At 34.4% G+C, this 19935-nt stretch overlaps 1 pseudogene; it reads right to left on the bottom strand.

Annotated features, from left to right (window-relative positions):
• Window positions 1–10741, bottom strand: part of LOC149196704 (DNA replication licensing factor MCM7-like) — a 35107-nt pseudogene extending 24366 nt beyond the window's left edge.
• Between the last annotated feature and the right edge of the window lie 9194 nt (window positions 10742–19935).

Below are 19935 nucleotides of genomic sequence, written 5' to 3'. Positions count from 1 at the left end.
CGAAAGCTATGAATGTGTTGCCATTTGGTGCACGTTGGCATACCTTCTCAAGGGTTCGGAAGGAGATGTGATTAATGACATAAAAAAATAATAACTAAGGTTTACTATGTGGCACATGGGAAATTGTTGAAATGTAAATGTTATCATATCATAACCTTCAATCAACAGGAAATGATTTGGTATGAGTCAATATAACAAAGTGATGACCAGATGTATAGTGTGATTTTTATTTTATGTTGAAAATATATATCGCTCTTATGTCATATGTAATATGTTCGATTTTGTGCAAGGTAATTTTATATGATTATTATTTTTTACTGTAAAACTTTGGTGTATGTTACATTGATTCTCCTTATTACAACAGGGACTCTCATAAAGAAACCCTGTTGGAGATGACAACCGACCTTTTGACCAGGAAGTGGTGGGCTCGGGCCAAAGAGTTGAAAGGTAAGTGCCATAAATTTTTCAATAACATTCTTGAAAGTTAAATCCAAATTTTATACAACAATGTGCTTTTTTGAAAAAAAATCCACAGCGAAATCAATCATATCAGTACAATGGGTACTCCTGTTGGAGATGAAAAGCGAGCTTTTGAGGAAGTTGTGGTGGGCTAGGCCAAGGGTTAAATTTGACAGGTCCCCCTACCCATCAAGGATTTATTTTTATGACGGTTTTGTTTTTAAACTGCCCTTCACATGAATTTTAATATTTACTTTTAGCTTGCGCAATATTTTTCATATAAAAACATAATCAATGAAATTTCATCATTTTTTATTCTAGAAATGCATTCATAAGGAATTGACTAACTATTATACTTTTTGGATTTTCTGGGCATTTTATTTGTATAATTCAATGAGTTATTTTCTTTCAATATCTTAATTATGTATTATTTGAAATGCATTTTTCAATACATTTATTTGAAACGCATTTTTCAATACGTAAATGGATTCAGCATCATCAAGAAATTCCAAGGGAAAAAAGTGAAGAGTGTCAATGTCAAAGTTGTGTGAAGAGTTCCAAATCTATCCATGAGTAAATTCAACCTTGTCAATTCCACGGGGGCTTCACTCAATGAATCTATGACATAACACGTGTTTTCGTGGCATACTAAATAATACCCTTAATTTGACTACATATTGGAAAATACCCCTAAAATTAACATTATCTAACCCCCTACCAATATGTACCCAATACATCTTCCCAATTTAAAAAACTCCTAGTTTCACTAGATATTGTAGGTATCCATTTTTTCATTAACATTTTTTATCCCCCTTTATATTTTTTCATTAACTTTGAGCTCTATTTTTTATACTTGCTAATATAAAAACCCTTTACCCCCTATTATATGCTCAATATATTATGTCAATTTTTATTGAATATATATCCTCCCATATGAACCCACGTAGTATGATATTGCTTCGCCAGCGAATCCCCTGTGGTTAATTCATAGCCTTAGCTCAGGGATAGCCTTTGTTGCAAAAATATGAAGTGCAACAAGAAGCTTATGGTTAAGTGTAGCATCCTTCTACAATGAGGTAGTGGTTATCACATGTACAAGGAATCAATACTTGCAAAAATTTAAGAGTACAAGAACAAAGTGTGTACTCCCAATGTACTAATCTCAATGCTTACATAAAACAACATAAAGAAAGAGAGCAAGAACAAAGACAAATAAAAAAACCTAACAAAGACGAATGATATTTTTGTACTAGATTATTCAAAATATCGATCACTACACTCCTTTTGTTCCTATGCAAAAGCATAAAGGTCAGTGGAGAAATTCGACACTAGCCCAAAAGACAAATGTATTTCAATAACAATTGTCAATTCTACATATGATTATTGCAATTCCAATTAGCCAAATAGAAGTAACACAATTGTCAACAATAGAACAATTCCAATTAGCCAAATAGAAGTAACACAATCGTCAACAATAGAAAAGAACCTGGTAAGGGTGCTCCTATCACAGGCAAAGACAAGGGAAGCTGGTAGTAGGAACCAACAATAACCATTAAAGCATATGACAAGGGCAATCCAAATAAAGGATAACCAAAGTAGTTGAACAACATGAAGCGAACATGCACCAAATTCATAAAAGAAAGACAACAGAAGCAAAGGGGTCCACTACCATCATAATTTCACAATAAGTAACAATCAATAGAAGTTGTTTAGATTGGTATGGATGAAGAATCTGTCAACCAAGGATATCATTGGAAGAAAGCCAAAAAACAATTTAAGATTACAGTGGAAGTTAAAGAAAGAGATGACAAGAAAAATAACACTACTAAGATAGTAAGGAAAAATAGTGATACTAAGAATGGAAGAGAAAGTGGGTAAAAATTACACTTTCCCAACAAAAGGCATCATGGAATAGGAAACCAAAGGCATTTCCAAGGAAAGCACAAGAAGGTACCAAAGAAAGTAGATTCTGATAAAGAACCATGAAAGTAACATCAAATACCTTGGAAAGGCAAGAGTAGAAAACCAATGTCCAAGGAATGAACTACATAAGACTAAGTAAATCCTAATAAAGAAGCAACAATAGAACAGAATAAAGAGAAGAAAAAGACATAAGATGAAGCAAATATGGCAAGAGGAGTTCCCACATAACAAGTTCCAACAAAAGAAGATCCAGAAACCAACATAGCGCTAACAGTAGAACCTAAGAAGGTAGCAACAAAGTTAGCAGTCACCTTAAAGTAATAAAAGTCCAAGGTAGAGGACTTCAATCTTGCAACAAAAAATTATCAACTAGCAAGGTCTAAGCATAAACCCTCCACCAGGGTTCCATTGTCATTGTGATCCACCCTAGCAGAATGACACAAATTTTAAAGGGATAAGGTCAAGTGAAGTCTGCAACAATTTTTCCAGATTCGCTACCCCTATACAAGCACTTACGCCAAAGAAACTCAAACATATGTAGTACATTCCCTTAGTGGATACTATATATACTAGCTGGATTATTTCTGGCTCAAGAAATTCGTTGGTGGAGGAAATTAACAAGAAATTGATTATAATTTTAAGTTATTAACTTACACAACATGCACCCTCGGGCCTCAATAAATGAGCCATGGAAGTTTCATGTATCTTTACCTCTTTCCAACATAGAAACAACTGAATGACAACCTAGAGCAATATACCACTAATCCCAATGGACAATGTGAGAACGTTGCATTTACCATTTTGAACAAAGAAAAAGGCATAATTAATTCTATTTCTAATTCTAATTGATCTTATCTTACATGCTTACAATTAAATTAAATTAAATTAATTCTAATTAATACTAAAATTATAACCCTTAATTTTAATTATAATTAATTTATATAATTTTATTTTAATGTTCTTTTGGTTGAGATTTTAAATGTCATTTAAGTTTTGAAGCCAATATAATCTATTTTTTTAAATGTGGCTTAATAAATGGATAAATTTAATTTGTTTGATTTTCTTTTACTTTTTAGTTAATAGATAAGATATTTTTGTTTAGATAAGATATACTTCTTTCAAATTCTAGAATGAAGTAAAAAATTAAAATAACGTAATTTTTTAAATATAATATTTTATAGTTAACAATTTTGTTAATTAAGTGAAATTATAATTTTTAATAAAATTTTAATTTAATTTAGAAAGAAATCATTTTAAAAGAAGTAAATTTATATTATTATTATTATTATCTAATTTGTACATATTAATCGGAACCATCATAAAACTATAAAATGCATGACTTGATGTGAAGAAAGATAATGAATAAGCATTTTGTACAACTTATTTTGATTTATATGAAATAGGCACAAGATGACAGGAGAACCTATAAAGGAAAGAGATGGTGAGGTAGTCTAATTATATAATATATATTTTTTTAAATTGTCAAATTTTAATGAAAAAAATTAAGTTTCTATTAATTTTAATAATGATTGGTTCTTTTACAAACTCCTAAACCATCATTCCATAATTTAAATTAATAATGATTGGTTCTTTTACAAACTCCTAAAACATCATTCCATAATTTAAAAAATATCATTTCATGATAAATATTATATATCCCTTAAAAATATCATAATGATGTTGAACAAATTATTCATAATCAGAATGAACAAGGATCACATTATAAAATATTTTGTATAAAATACTTACCCATAAAGATCTATGCATATTTATTCATGCTTGAAACCATAATGAGTAAGTACAAATATTACAAGTATATCTACAACCATGATGAAAACCATGTATAGTTTTTTCAAATGAATAGCCTATCAAATAATGTTTGGAATGGGCTCATAGTGGTTTAAAAAATTTAGATTTTTTTTTTTCTTTCCCATAATTTTTTATTTTTTTTTTCAAATACATTTTTAATAAATTTTGTTTAAAATTAAAATTAAAATTATTACAATAATATATTTAAATATATTTAGATTTTTTTTTCAAATATATGATGATGATGATGATGATGGTGGTGGTGGTGGTGGTGGTGGTGGTTAACGTATGCTCAGACCAAACTTTGGTCTATTGGACCTAGAGAAACAAATTATTTAGTTTGATTTAAGATTTTATTTTTATGATCAAAAAGCTTGGAGAGAAGCCTCTCGAGCTCACTATAATTTTGACATTGTAAAAGGCTAGGAAAGTCAATATTGCGATAGAGATTATGAAACTGAGATTTAATGTGGTTGTACGCGGAGCACTCTAAGAGGAAGTGGTTTTCATTCTCGATGTTCCTGTTCTCACATAGATGGCAGATCCTTTCCATCCATGGTGTTTTAGGAACTTCCCAATGACTTGTTTCACTATGGAGCTCATGAGAATTCGTTTTAATCTTTGCTATATTAATTTTATTCTTTGAGCTAGTTAAAATAGAGAGATACTTTTGATCTTCTAGGGTGGGGTTGATGACCTTCTTATAATAACTTAATTTTCTTTTAGTCGCTAAATCTTTCTCAGACCACATCTTTTCTTTGAACTTAAAAGTAACAATATCTTTAATGTTATTAATGTTTTGCAATGCATCATTTTTGTTGATCTCCCAATAGTTTAACCAGGCCCTCATGTCTTTATACCACCCCCATTTGAGCCTTAGGTGGTTTTGGCTGGAATTTAAAACTAGCTTAGGAAGTCTATGATCTCCTATGTTATTGAGTTTATACTTGTACAGCAGAAGCCTAATCATAGCTAGGCTCTCGATAGGGGAAAGACCTACTTCTATAAGGAGAATATGATAGGGTGTATTACTTTTAATTTTCAAGAAAATGCTTCTGAATTTGCTCAATCTTTCTCCAGGATTCTCTAAAAATGCTGCAACCCCAAACCTCACATCCATATATATATATTCACAATCATATCTAATTTATTTTTTAGATAGTGTGAATCTGTGAAAGATCTTTGTGTTCAAAAAATCTTTTATAAAATATATATTCACAATCATATCTAATTTATTTTTTAGATAGTGTGAATCTATGAGAGATCTTTGTGTTCAAAAAATCCTTTAATTTTTATACACGCTAAAGTAAATATATAATAATTTTAATATATTTATTGGAACTAAATATTTCGGATTTTAACTTAATATATACATTAAAACATATAATTTAAATAAAGTAAAAATAAAATATTATAACCAATTATAATTAAATCAAAATATTTAAAATAAATTATTATATCACTAACCCTTTCTATCATTAAATTCATTAAACTCCAAAACTCTAAATTATTATTACCACTAACCTTTTCTATCATTAAACTCCAAATAAAGGAAAAAATATATATACACGCTGAAACACCCCGCCACCACTTTCTCTGCTTCTGGTATCTATTTCATCAAGTGGCGGAAGCGAATCTGGCTGTCGCGTTCACATGGAGGGCAAAGAGAGAGCGCTCCAAGCCGCCCGTCCCCGAATCTGGCTGTCGAATAATATTTAAGAATATAATTTTTGTATTCACTTTAGAAATTAATATTTTTTTCTTTTATTTTCAAAAAAATGGAAAAGGAAATGCTTTCCATTTTTTAAGATAAGGTTTTTTAATTAGATAGTACAAATAGATATGGTTAATTTTCAATGAATAATTATAGGATAAAATAGAAGTAACTTTATTCAAATTACATAAGACTGTTTAAAATATTATTTTGGAAGTTTTTTTAGAAAAGATTTTTAAAGTAATATAAAGATTTTTTATAAAAAAAAAATTGGAATAAAATAATATAAATTATTATTATTATTAATGTTTTCTATATATATGCCTATGTGTGAATGATGGGGTATCTCTATTTGGAGGTTGGGTAGGGTTTAAACATTTATGTAGAAATTTTAAGATTTAAGATTTTTCTTTTATTTCATATTATCGGTGATTTCATGATCATTATTAACTGGTTTAATAATATTCGAAGATGTCACATGCACACTTATTTTAGAAGATGTTATGTTGGAATGACAATTGGAAAAATGAATTCAATTTTTATTAAGAATATTATACATATAAATACAATTTTGAAAAGGTTGGATTCACTTTCAAGGGTTTCTTGGACTTTAGTAATTAATTAAATAATGCACCATAACCCTAACAGCTTAGGTTTCCAACATTACACCCTTAATCTGAAGGGGAGTATATAAGAGTCTAAGAAGAGAGCTAAAATGGAAAAATGTATGACATCCAATGGCTGAATGTGCTATCTGAAATGGTAGTTTAAGAAAAAACCACAAACCAAAAGGTGGATGAACTCAAAGTCTCAACCATTGTTGGTTTAAGGCTAACCACCAACTCTTGAACTAAAGCACAAAGTAGTTCATGGAACAACTCCAAATTTGGCTAGAAGTCGAAGTCTTCCTCGAGAGGAAGTGTTCCTAAGGTCCTGAAAAGGGAGACCTACATCCTGGAAAATGGAGGTCTCAACCTGTAGAAAGAAAAGAAGAACCTCAACCTGAAAAGGAAGGTCTCAACTTGTGGTGGTTTAAGGAAGGCCACCAGCTAAAGGCATGCTCATGGGGAATTACTCTATCTCTAGTTACAACTATGAATCTGGTTATGGTTGTCTCTGGATGTATGCTCAGGTAGCAGGTTCAAGTTGTGGCTCGGACTCACTTTATAAATCTCTGAATGATGAATCCTCGAAGTTTCTATCTGGAAATCAAGCCCACCTCTATCAAATACAAGGTGAGAAGATGAAGAAATTTTCGCTCTAATACTAATCAATACTCGAGAACAAATTATGTGGTATGACTGGCATATCTTCTTAGTTGCTGAAGACCATTTCTAAGAAGTGATACGTCCAAGATGAATCTTCGTTCTTGCAGCAGTTTTGTTTCTGTAACATATGTTTGAATGATGAGTGTGCTTACCACAATACTCATAAGGATGAATATCAAAACATTGATCTTTCACATGGCCAACTCGATCGTGATGTTGGCATTTGAAAATATGTGGTTGTTATGCAACAACAGCAAGTGAAGATGGATCATCTTGAAGGAATCCAACGCTGTGAAACTAGATGGGCTTCAAATATTGTGGAATTTGAAATAATACAGACATGTCCAAGTCTATGAATCCTAAATAATATAGGCATGTCCAAGCCTGTGAATTCTAAATAATACAGACATGGATCCTAAATATAACAAACATGTCTAACTCTGTGAATTTTAAATAGTATAGACATGTCCAAGTCAATGAATCATAAATAATATACATGTCCAAGTCTGTGTTGGACATGTCTATTTTTTCTATTATTTAATATTATAGATATTATGTGATTTGTTGGGTTATTTGTTAGTGGGATGTTCTAGTTGACTCCAGTTCTAATTTATTGTTAAATATCATGCTCAATGGTGACATCTTGCTGAAAGCGCACTCTTGCCTCCATTGCATCTGGGTACACTGATTTGGCACCTCTTTACAACTTGTTTGATAACATGCATATCATAATCTTAAGTGCAGCCAGACCAACAACATATTGTTGCATAGTGTTTGTGTTGAGCTCCAAGTCTACGTCGGTAGCTACGCGCATCAGCTCATCAAAGTACATGTCCATATCTAGTCGGACTTGGTTCTTTGACTTTGCCTCGATGAGTGTGTCTATGGATGGGATCACATGCATGTGCACAATGACATCCATGCTTCTGAGCACACATGCATTTGAAGCCTACACACTAATGATGAGATGCAAGAGTTCCTCATAGTTCTGGATCTGACTGTGGATGTGTGCCTTCAATTCAACCACCTTTAGCTTCATCATCTTTGGAAAATGCAATGGGGCTCCTTTGTATCTCATTGTCCATGTTTGCATGCGATCGACAACAGTGTGCAAATTTGACAAGATGCGTGCTCTCCTAGCACAGCGTTGCTGCCAACCATTGAGATGGACAACTCACTTATGCATGGTGACGAATCTGGAATACAACATCTACATGACTACCTCGAGGGACGATACTTCATCCAGTATCACACTCTTCAACTTTTCTCTAAGGGATGATGTAACATGTTCTCCTCCGTGCTTGGTTGTTTGTAACTCCTTAGCCATGCAATCATTCTCAGCTATCAAGAATCGAACACTCAAGCTGGTGGCTTCGACATATACTCTGGTAGCATCGGCCAATGTTGTTGGATTCTTGCACACATTGGATATGATCACTCATTCTTCAAACTGCGCAGGAGATGTGTGAACATCCAGAGTGGGAAGTCTACATGACTGCACAACTCTGTGTTGTGACTCGTCGAAATATATGTTGTGCATCTCCGCCTCCGGATCGTCTCCAAGGATCTATGTGTCTCCTTGATTGCTTGGGACTTTCTCTGCTTCCAGATCTGGTGAAGTCGTTGGGGTGACCTCTTGGTTCTGAGGCATGAGGTCAATATCTTGATCTAACTCTCGTTGAACCATATTCGTGTCCATCTGCTCTATCATACGTTCAATCTCTTGAGCTAAGTCTGGCTCCTGAGACTGCTCACCCTGTCTGCTCTGTGCCAGCTCCTCGGATGAGTCTATAACCTGTATGGGCGCAGTTTCATCAATTTGTGCATGTTGCGCCTCCTGTTGTACATGTTTCTGTTGTGATTCCTTCTCTCTTCTGCGCAAATCTTGTTCTTCCCGGAGTTGTCGCTTCAACTCCTACAACTCCCTTTATGTTTCCTCCATCCTTTGTTTCTCTCTTAGCCTTTACGCGATCCTCTTGTCGCGTTGTCGCCTCTTAGCCTCAATCTCCAAAGTTGCTTTCAACACAAGTGGATCTGCTTTGAGCTTGTAACTTTGTTCTACCTCTGGACTGTCAACAACCTTTCTCTTTCCTTTGTCACGAGAAGTTCTGCTACCCTCTGCTACTGCTCATGATGTTGCTCTCCGAGATACTGCTTCCCTCTACTTTGCTAACCACTCTGTAGCTATGCCAACCGGTTCATTGAGCCTAGATAAGTGATAGTAGTATCTCCATGGATCTTCCTCAGGCCAATGACATGCCTCGTGGATCCAAGGAAATTTCACTCTTGCATAGTGCTCCTTCACCAAGCAATTCGAGTCATACGGATTGAAACTTCTAGTGTCGAAGGTGAATCTCTTGAACTCCTTCCTCTCGGCCTTAGCATGCTTGAGATTCTGTATCTCATACAACCCACTCTGCAAAGGATGAGTTGGCCAAGGTGCCTTCTTCTTCCTGTGCAGTCTCACTGAAAACCCTATCGAGATGTGATATAACACCCCTTGCATGACAAGATTTTCCATGGAAAACCTCGGTAAAACAGGCGAGGCCTTCTCCGTGATGTACATACGTATGAAGGTGCCAAGGGGTGAGGCATACCAATCTATTATGTCGATCAATGCCTCCATTGTCGCCTACGACATGTAAGGTGGATCCTTCTAAAATATCATTTCGTACACTGGGGTGACAAAGTGGTCTGAAAATTGTATGATAACTCCATAGAAGCTACATTCAGAGAACAATTTGTAATAAGTGTGCATAGTGGTTTCCGAAGGCGTCCATGCCCAACCCAAGCATGTGAATTGCTGACGGGCACAGATTGCAACTAGTATGTAAGCGGACATGTATATCTTTGCTTGTTGGCCCTTGGGTGGATGCCGGGCTTCTGTCACCTATTCCTTCAACCTGAGAGCCAACATGTCAGACTAGTTGAAATGTCTTCCTTTCCTAGCGAGTTGGTCCAACACAATCACCCAACTTTGCGGAAAGGTCTCTGTGCTCTCTTGGCCATATAAGCGGCATGCAAAGATGACCAAGTACTGATATGCCTTCTGTAGTATCTTCATCTTGTAAACCTAGTTGGGTGTTTTCCTAAACTTGGCTAGCTCTTTCGCCCAACTCTTCAAGATATCTCTTGATTTTGCACTGTTGATGGGTCTGCTGAAGGGTTTCTCCATTGTGATGACCGACTCTGGCAAGTGATACATCTCCTAAAAGTCCTTCACCCTGAAGGTAGCAAGTTGTGTTCCACTGGCACTGCTCAACGCCATTGTCTCGGGATTAGTATGTGAGACAATCCAGTGGATCATGTCCGCGCATGGAAATGCAGGATACCTACATGCAATCTGGTACAAACGAGTGTGAATGTTGACATAGACCCTACGGCCTTCCAGATTTTCCTCAAATGTACCTGAGAAGGTTTCATTGATGTCCTGCTATTTCATCTTGATATCCTTGTCTATGAACAGCTTAGTGTCTTCGTAGATAGGCAAGCTCATAGACACTTGCACAACAACATCTCCAGTTGCACTTTCGACGGTGTCCTTTGAACCTGCGCTCTTAGAGGCCATTGTACCTGTAGTGCTGAGAGACGAATGAACACTTGTGATACCTGGAGACATAACAACACTCATGGAAGGATATTTGTCAGTTGAAAACCAAAATAACTTTGAGGACTGACATGCAACATATTCGGGTGAATGACTCGGAAGATTGCACAATTTTCACTGGGAGGCTGGGAGACTGACTGCCAAAACTGCACAAGGCACAGTCCGGGTTGTCAGGAGGATGATTGACTGTTGGAACTGCACATTGCACTTTCCATCCTGCCCTGCTGAGGACTGAAACTGCGAAATCAATGACATGCAAACCCAACAAACACAATTGCGCAATTTCTGGGGCTAGCATGGCAATGTCTCCTAGAATTGCGCAAAGAAAGCCTAGAGGCCAGTACTGGGCCAGATTTGCACATTTTCTGGAGGGAAGGTAGAGCCTACACTCTCATAAATGTGCATTGCTAGCTGGGCAAGGAAAGGTCGGGGCCAAGGTAGCCAAGAACTATCGACGGGCGACTGAAAACGTGAAAAGTTCTGAATGCATGGTGAAGCTGAGTGTAAAAGAGAGTGAGTGATCATGCATGCAAACAGTGAGTGCAGGATTTAGAAAATGAGGAAACATGCATGTGTGTGAAGCAAGTCACTGCAACAATGACCGTAAGTGCAGAAACAATGTCATGCATGTGACAGTAGTGAGATGCAATGAAAAACTTGAAACATTTCTTGTACAAGCTAACATGCATTAAAACGACATTAGGCATTCAACAAAACCAAGAAAACGACATTCGTACAAAGAAAAATAGAAAAAGCAACAGAAAAGTAGCAAAACACATGAAAAACAGACTTACTGAGAAAAAGTAGAGTTAAATGTACCAAAGACTCCTAGATGCGATGTGGGATGTCATAGCTCCAACATCGATGTGAGCAATGAGCTCTGCAGTGTCGAATAAATAAGTTTGATAAGGATGAGGCTTATGACGCACATGCCACAAATATAGGAAAAACGACACTTGGTGAGAAGTTTCAAAAATGATCTTTGCATGTAACCTCCAGCTGCTAAAAATATATCCCTAAAATATAGGGATGCTTTTTTCTTTTTCCCTTTTCCTTTTTCAAGAAAAGCAGCCCATGCATGCAAATCAGGATTGCTTAGTCCTGGGGGGAACTGGTCAACCTAAAAAAAACATGCAACACCCTGCAAGCCTTGAAAAGACAATTGTACAAATTCTAGGTCGAGCAAGAATGGTTATCCCTCTTGCATTGCGCAATTCCTGGACTAAAGGCCTGGCTGTCAGTAAGAATTGCACAATTTTTGAGCTGAAGCCCAGTGCTGGGCTGAATTGTACATTTTTCAGAGGGAATGTTGCCTGGACGGATTGTGCATTTCTGGAGCCTAACAGGCAACCTAGTAGGATTTCACAATTTCTGGAGGGAAGGCTGGTTCCCTTCCTAAATTCTGTAATTTTCTAGGTGAGCACCTCAGCCAGAAAAATGACTAAGTTTGGAATGTCAGCCCGTAATTTGGAGGAAAACAAGTTGACATGCATAGGCTGGCAGGCCACTGAAACTTAGTTGAAGCCTATGTATTTGGACAGTGCAAGACATGCAGCTAAGGATGGTTGGTATGGAGGCTCCAAAATGAAATTAAGGCAAAATTTTGGAGGATGGTTGTATCTGCTACAACAACGTGCTCATTCTATTGAGAAATCGATCCCTCTTAGATGGATGTTTGTCTTAGATGGTAATGATATAAAAAGAGGAAAAAAATGAAAAATACAGATTCACAATTACATAATGCAAATTTTCATTTCCTCAGGTTTCCAGAATTCCACTACACTTCTTTCCATGCCTTTTTTTAAAAGGTTAAATGGTTAACGGGGAACTAGCAACCTCCCTAGATATATGTAACAACCTGCAAGCCACATATATCATAAATTCATAGTTCAACCTAGAACCGAGACATTCAGAGACCACTAGAAACTGGGCTTGGGATCCCAAACTCCAACAGGACGCCTATCCTTACTATGATGGTCCATGATTCCCCACATTGGATTTGAAACCGAGTGGAGGGGATAACATCTCGATGAGACAACCACCCCATCGTCCCAAAAAGAGACACATTTTCCCATGCATTTTTAATGATTAAAGTCTTTAGGTAGTGAAGGCATTACACCTAACCTGACACTACTCATTGGGACAATCTGCTACACACAGAGTGGGCATGTCACCAAACACTTAATCTAACATGAAGCAGGTAAGACTTATTTTCGGTATATATATATCTATATATATATATATATAAGGAGTGGGTAAGTTTATCCCTTGATTTATTTGCCTCAAAGAGCACACTTGGTGATTATGGCCCGTCATCCATTTCTGTAATTAATACAATTTCTTTTAACTGGTGATGTCATTTTAGCAAAAGTAAAATTTAATTATGAGATGTTTTTTTACTTTTTTAAAGAAAATTATTTGGTCAATTTGTTTTAATTTTACTTAGAATTCCTTGAAGTTGTAAAATTTAACTATATAATTTACAAAATTCTTATGTTAAATATTTTTTTAAAATATTAAATTCATTTCTAAATTCAAACAACATTTAAAAAAAAAAAAATTTCACAATATAAAAAATTGAAATAAAATAAAATAAAAGAAAGTATATTATCAAATCTAATAATAAAAAAACTAAATGTAATAAAAATAAGAAAAAAACTTTTTATAATTACATTGTTCCTTGTGACTCTCAAAAGTTAATCCAGTCGCAATTATTGTCCTTTTGGGAAATTATATATATATATATATATATATATATATATATATACATATAGAAGGTTTAAACATGTAAAATTTAATTGTAAAAATCACATTGTTTATAAATGGAAAGGAGTATGGGTGAAAGATAATTATGATAGTCTATCTCATACAATCTTACTCTCCACCAACTCCTTTTAACAACATTTTAGAATCTCTTTTGACCAATCTTTTTCGGCAACATTGGAGTCCTCTCCTCTAAGGACATTCAGGCTCCTCTTACAACTATTGGAAGTAATGCTTCCATGTTTTGTCATGAGTTGTCATTGCGAGTTCCCAAACATTTCTATTGGTTATAAAAAGGTTTGATGGTTCTTAAACTGGAAGCCCCGGTGTTTGCAACATCAATTATTGTGTGTTTTTATTGGTTATGAAAAGGGTTGGTGATTCTTAAACTGGAAGCCCCAGTGTGCGAAACATCAATTTTTGTGTGTTAGTGAGGTCAAGTTGTTATATCAACTTTTGAACACATTTAGTATCCATACCTCCATCCCAGCAACTAGCAGATAACCGAAAGTGAAATCTTTGACAGATGGTGGTTGGTCCATAGGATGGTTCATTACTTGACGACTCTTATCGTGGAAGACATAGATTATCCTTGTTGTTGTAATATGTGTTTTCAATGTTTTCATGTAAGTATTAAGGGAGGGTATTGGAAGTAATGATTCTATGTGTTATCATGAGTTGTCATTGTGGGTTCCCAAGCGCCAATCTAGATTTTGTTATTTCCTATGTATGAGTTGTAGGCATGATATAGATGTGTCAAAGTCAGCGATTAATGTCCTATATATTTGTAACTATTGTGATCAATAAATATATCACAGTGAGTGATTTGTATTGTGTATAATCTCTCTCTACTCTCTTTCATTTTTCTAACAACAACAGGGAGTGAAATTCAAGCTCCTCTTACATCATAGTTGGGAGTGGATTCATTTACTCACTTTTGATATCTGATGAAGAAACAAGCACAAAGAACAATCATTGGTTTTATATTTATTATGTAGCTTATTAGACGCCAAGTTGCTGAACCATCAACACATGGCCTTCCACCCATTCAAGAATACATTGAGTTTGTTCATAAAAGGAAACTGATTGTACTTAGATAATGTGGTGATGGTAAAAAAATCATGGGGGATTCTGAAAATATTTGTCTCCAAATGAAAAGAATGGCAATCTATGATGATTTATATAGTATAACAAGAGATATTTATAAATGGAATGGTGTCATGTAGATTAAGTGAAAAGAATTTTCCAGTGTAAGAGAATCCTAATATGAGATGTAAATTTTTGCGGTGGGTTTAGGATCCATATTTTTAATTTGGCTCTAATACCACGTGTAAGACCCATTAACATTTATTTGTCACGTAATTTCAAAGAAAAAATAAAAATAAAACATATTTGACAATTCTATATGTGTGTGTCTGTGCGCGCGCGCATGCATTCGTGTGTGTATGTCTTACAACATATCAAAAGCATTAAAAACCTGTAAAGAATTTGATTTATGGAAATTTACATAAATTACTCAATAACAATAAGAATACTTGGTTATTGTGGCTCGATTGTAGTGTTCATGTCGAGATTACCTGATTGAATATGCCACCTTGCCAACTAGGAAAGTTTATCCTACTTCTTACCCTAGGGAACGTCCACAAGTTCCCTAGCCTTTCGAGCATAAGTCCAACCACAGTTGTAGTGCGCTTGAGCTCTTAGTCCAACGTCGTTCCCACTACAGTTTCACTATCTAATTCCATATTTAACCTCTCCTGGTTTCTTCCCTCCTCTCGATTCTACTTCTCACCCTTTCCTCCACATGGCCCAAACCAATTAAAAAAACACCAAAGGCACTATCCCACTTGACCTCCCCACTCGTTGCACTTATGCCTCCCCTTGAAATGAATGTCAATCATCCATCATAATTGCCACCCACTTAATATATGCCATAACTCTCCCTCGCCCCCATCTTCAAATTAATTTGAGGAGGCAACTTGGCAATGAGCAATATAATATAAGAATAAAATATTAATATTTAATCATGCCAGTCAATGTTATGGAATCACAAGAATCCATTCAACTAAATATTAAATAATCAATGTTTAAATATAATGTAATAATTATAAATCATAATTTAATAATTATAAGTGGTGATTGAGAGTTAAGTAACCACTAATCAAACTTAACTATTAAGCAAGCTTAAAGTTAACCTAAGTTTTGATCATTAGTCGAGCTTAAAATTAATCTTAACTTATTCACTAATCAAGCCTAATTATTAATTAATTGTCAAGCATAATAAGCTAGAAGATACTATCACGTTCTTGCTAGCTTGGATATATAGCTAGCATAAGCATACCTCTTATGTATACTAATAATACATATCATTGGTTTGTTATTAACACAATGTAAGATAATAGGATTAAGTAGGGGCTTTACAATTTTGGTGTGCAACTCGAATTGGTTTATATTTTAGCAATGATTTTCTTCTACTTAAGACCAAAAAATACTTTTAATATTCTAAATTAGGGTTAACCACCTCTCTACAAATTGTTATCTTTCTATATTCCAATTGGTTTTGCAAAATAACATTAACATCTTTCTATATTCCTCAATGATTTACAAAGATTAAACATCTTTGTATCATCCTTACTTGCCTACTATTAATTTTATGTATCTTTAAAGTACTTTTAAAGAAAATTTATATTATTTTTAAAATATTAAATATATAAATAATTAATTCAAATAATTAATAGTAATAAATAATAAACAAAAATTTAAAAAGATATAATAAATAAGAGTTTTAACATTTATATATTTAATTTTTTACCTGAAATATTTTTATAACTCGGTGTTTAGAAATAAATATTAATTAACTCTTCAAAAAAATAAAACTAACGTGAAGAAATTGATATCACTAGTAAAGGTAAAACCGAGTTCCAATATGCAGTGAATCAAATCTCTAAAAAATTTAAAACCATTGATATAAAAATACTAAATTTTAGACATTGACATCACTAGTCAATGTAAACCAAATTCCAAACCCGCGGTGAACCAAATCAATTGGATAAGTTGACGCACTTTGGAGGCCGGTACAATCCACAGAAGTTAAGTCGATTCTCCTCCCATAAAGAACGTGGACTCCCATAATGAAACCCTGTTGAAGATGACAACCGACCTTTCGACGATGGAGTGGTGGGGCCGAGCCACACATTTGAAGGGGAGTCGTCTAATAAAGCGGAGTAAGGTCGAGGAATTGTTTGGACGGTTAAAAGTGGTTGGAATTTGGACAAAAAATTTTGTAGAGGCAATGTTTCAATCGTGTTTTTGATGGTGGAAATGAATTCAGCACCATCAAGAACGTGTAGAACACCTAAAATTTTGAAATTTAACAACTATAACTTGAATTTACAAAAATCTTTGCCAAATTTTCTCTAAATATAACCAGAATTTCCATAACTTTCCGGATAACTCTTCCGCCTCTAGACTACGTGCTTGGAAAGTAAGTGTACGATTTAGATAATATTTTTGAAAGGTAAAAATTTGCAGAAAGAAGGTTTAAGTCGAGTTTTTATCGTTAAAATGGATTCAAGATGATGGAGTGGTGGGGCCGGGCCCCACACTTGAAAGGTAAGTGTACGAAATTTTTAGATAACGTTTTTGAAAGGTAAAAATTTGTAGTTAGAAGGTTTGAGTCGAGTTTTTATCTTTAAAATGGATTCAAGACGATGGATTGGTGGGGTCGGGGCACTACGAAATTTTCAGATAATATTTTTGAAAGGTAAAAAATTGCAGTAAGAAGGTTTGAATTGAGTTTTTATCGTTAAAATAAACATTTAAAATTATGAAATTTGACCATAATTTTCTTAACAAATTTGAAGATTGAATAAAATACGACAAACCAATCCGCGAAATCAATCTCCTTTACTACGGCGGGATACTGTCTGCCATAAAATTCCTGTTGGAGATGACAAGCAACCTTTCGACGAAGGTGTGGTGGGCTGGGCCACGTAGATAAAAGGAATCTTCTATCTTGTTTTTGAAAGACCTAGTTGAGACTAGAGTGCAGGGAAATTGTACTATATGTTGTATTATTTACTGGAGTGTAAATATCATGCATGCATCAGAGATCGATCCTATGTTTGGATTGCGCAGTTTTGGAAGCATGAATTCCCTTTAAATATGGGCTATTCATCCTAGGAATTACACAAGAGATTAGGGGCTTGGAGAGCTGCAGAATTGGCTAAGTGTTGGCCAAGAGCTAGCTTGTGCACTAAGAGAGTTGAGCATACTTGTGTGGAATTGTTATATTGAGAACAAGATTTGTATCTTCACTCATATTTCTGATATATGCAATACAGATAGTGGGGTTTTGTGAAGTGGCTTTTCTAGATACAACTTGTGGTATGTGCCATTGATTTATCTTCTTCTTGTTCATATTTCTTTCAATCGATCTATTGGCTTTTGTTGGTTGAAATTAGAAGTAGATTCTTATCCTATGCTTTAGTACATTGCATGAGCTTGTGAATCTGCATGATTTTCTACAGAAATGTGGATTCTCTTCTTTGTAAAATACTAATTCATTTTTGTCATTTATATCATAGGAAATGTAAATAAGATTGCAACAACAACTCTTGAGGCTCAACCTTTCCTCAAATGCATTATCCCTTCATGTTGCTCAACCTTTCCTCAAATGCATTATCTCTTCATGTTGCTCAACCTTTTGTTGGATAGTGCCAAGATCACTAAATATGGTAATCTCAAAACTATCCAACAAAATGTTGAGAAACATGAAGAGATAGTGCATTTGAAGAAAGGTTAAGCACCTCAAGGGTTGTTGTTGCATTCTTATTTACATTAAGCACCTCAAGGGTTCTTGTTGCAATCTTATTTACATTGATTGTGATATAAATGACAAAAATGAATCAGTGTTTTACAAAGAAGAGAATCCAAATTTCTGAACACTTGTTTTACTCATTTTAGAGTCAAATAACCATGGAAAGATTAACATAATAAATGGAGTAACCTGATGCAAACAAAATTGTCCTCAACTATTGGATTGTTGCAAAAAAAAACTAATGTTGAGGACAAAAATAATAATGAGAAAGAGGCACAATCCAATGGAAAAATGCATCAAGACAAAATCCAATTGTACAGTACCATGAGAAACAGGCCCTGAGCTAAGTATAGATTACTGGTGGAAAATTTACAAGAAACACAAATTAACAAAGTAATTATCATACCCTCCATGAAAGATTTAGATTCAAAATAATTTACAGTTTGATCATTTCAACTGACCTGATCAATATTGAATTGGAAACATACCTAACCATTATTACACTATTTACATCAATAAATCTAATCAGTGAGAGTATGGCTTTTATGCCTCATTTCAGCAATTGCCTTGAAGGATGAAACCCCTCCCTAAGAACATCAGAAAACCATACACTACTATGATTAGCAAACTAATTTTTGTTCATTAAACACTACAAATAGATGCAACTTCAACTTCTCGTGTCCTTGAATATTAAATTTAGTTAATATTGAATTTTTGAGGCAGTAAAAGCTATGGCTAGTGTAAGGATTCTCAAATTTCGACTTGTTTCCTTGCAAAATTTTCATGTTTCATCTCTGCATAACTTCCCAAAATTTGACTTAATAGAAAAGATAAAAATACATAAGGCGCCTACCTATATTAACAGAACAATAACTTCATTCCTAATCTTTTCATGTGACATGCCCATGAAAATATGTTCATAGTTTAGAACACACCACTATTCAAGAAGCTACGTTCGTAAAAAAATTGTTTCTCCTTTACCATTTTCAATAAATGAAGAAATCACATCAATTTTTAGATACAAGGGATAATTTTTCAAATATTTCCACCTAACAATAAGATCATTACAACTAAAAATAATTCAGAGCATACCTTTCCTTATTTCAACCTTTCCTATCTACCTGGTTCCATGCTTTGTTGCAAACTTAAATTTCATATGGAGATTTTATGTAATTGATGAGAACTAGCCACCAATTTTCTTTAAATTAAAGCTTAAAAAATAGTTGAAGGTTAAGCTTAAAAGAAAGAAACATAGGAAACCGTGTACAATAGAAACCATATAGAGTTTATCTAGAAACACGTATTTTTTACATAAGTACATATAATGACACTTCATAATAGAACTCTTGGCTATTTTCCCAATGTCTTGTTCATGGAACTCCACATGCAATCACTATTCATAATACAATTATTGACACGTCTAACCTCATGAGTTTTCCAAGAGGAAACTCATCTTTCAATTTCATATCAGTTAAAGGATATCTAAAAAACAAAACTCTCTTTGCTAAAAGAGTTGAACAATGAGGATATTTACTTTATAGCTATATGATCCATTATTCGCTTGTTGGACATT

Source organism: Pinus tabuliformis, chromosome 2_2 (genome assembly GCF_031772625.1).
Source record: "Pinus tabuliformis cultivar Carrire ecotype Pingquan chromosome 2_2, CPIR1, whole genome shotgun sequence".
Lineage (NCBI taxonomy): Eukaryota > Viridiplantae > Streptophyta > Pinopsida > Pinales > Pinaceae > Pinus > Pinus tabuliformis.
This window is presented reverse-complemented; position numbering and strand designations above follow the sequence as displayed.